The sequence below is a fragment of the Perkinsus marinus genome (genome assembly GCF_000006405.1).
Source record: "Perkinsus marinus ATCC 50983 genomic scaffold scf_1104296946256, whole genome shotgun sequence".
Classification (NCBI taxonomy): Eukaryota; Perkinsozoa; order Perkinsida; family Perkinsidae; genus Perkinsus; species Perkinsus marinus.
In genome coordinates this window covers 1-877 of record NW_003210933.1, presented here as the reverse complement: position 1 = coordinate 877, position 877 = coordinate 1, and the positions used below count along the sequence as shown (strand labels likewise).

The window sequence follows — 877 nt, the reverse complement described above, 5'->3', positions numbered from 1 at the left end:
CTCCGATGGACATTATGAGCGAGTAGGATGCGAACGAACTGATGCGCATGACATTTGAGGAACATTGATGAGAATTGATGTATATCCCAAAAAATGTATCTACCTGTAGACTCTTATCCTATATAAGCCCTACCATTTCAGCGAATTCGCTGTCGTTGCAGCCATCATTTGGGAAGAGACCTCTCACGAAGAGTGCGAACGATACCATTACTACGCCGACGTTCTTGTCAAAGCGCTGGGCTACGTATGCAAGAATGCGAGTCAGCTTAATATCATCGTCCTTGCTGAGGCGCTCCGCGGTGCTGTGAGCCACTCCTCTAGCAACATGAACAGGGTGGCGATTCTCATGGGCAGAGATGAGATCCTCTGCGTCTTCCAGACAGCGTGTTCGAGTGGATAAGGAGATGGACTTGAAATCCATTAGGCTCTGCCTGCGCAGGTTCGAATCCTGCCGCTGTCGTATGTCTGATGGCGTATGGGTTTTGAAGACATCTGAGCGGTCTCGCTTTCGAATTCTCATAGCGACTCCGATGGACATTATGAACGAGTAGGGCGCGAACGAACTGATGCGCATGACATTTGAGGAACATTGATGAGAATTGATGTATATCCCAAAAAATATATCTACTTCTAGACTCTTATCCTATATAAGCCCTACCATTTCGCCGAAATGATTTCGGCGAATTCGCTGTTGTTGCAGCCGTCATTTGGGAAGAGACCTCATACGAAGAGTGCGAACGATGCCATTACTACGCCGATGTTCTTGTCAAAGCGTTGGGCTACGTACGCAAGGATGCGAGTCAGCTAAATATCATCGCCCTTGCAGAGGTACTCCGCGATGCTGTGAGGCACTCCCCTAGCAACATGAACAGGGCGG

At 48.6% G+C, this 877-nt stretch overlaps 1 non-coding gene across 1 annotated transcript; it reads left to right on the top strand.

The window, feature by feature from the left end:
• The first annotated feature begins 378 nt into the window (after positions 1-378).
• On the top strand, positions 379-460 carry Pmar_PMAR001332. Its single transcript has one exon. It is a non-coding gene; the product is annotated as a tRNA-Ser (tRNA).
• Positions 461-877: the final 417 nt, after the last annotated feature.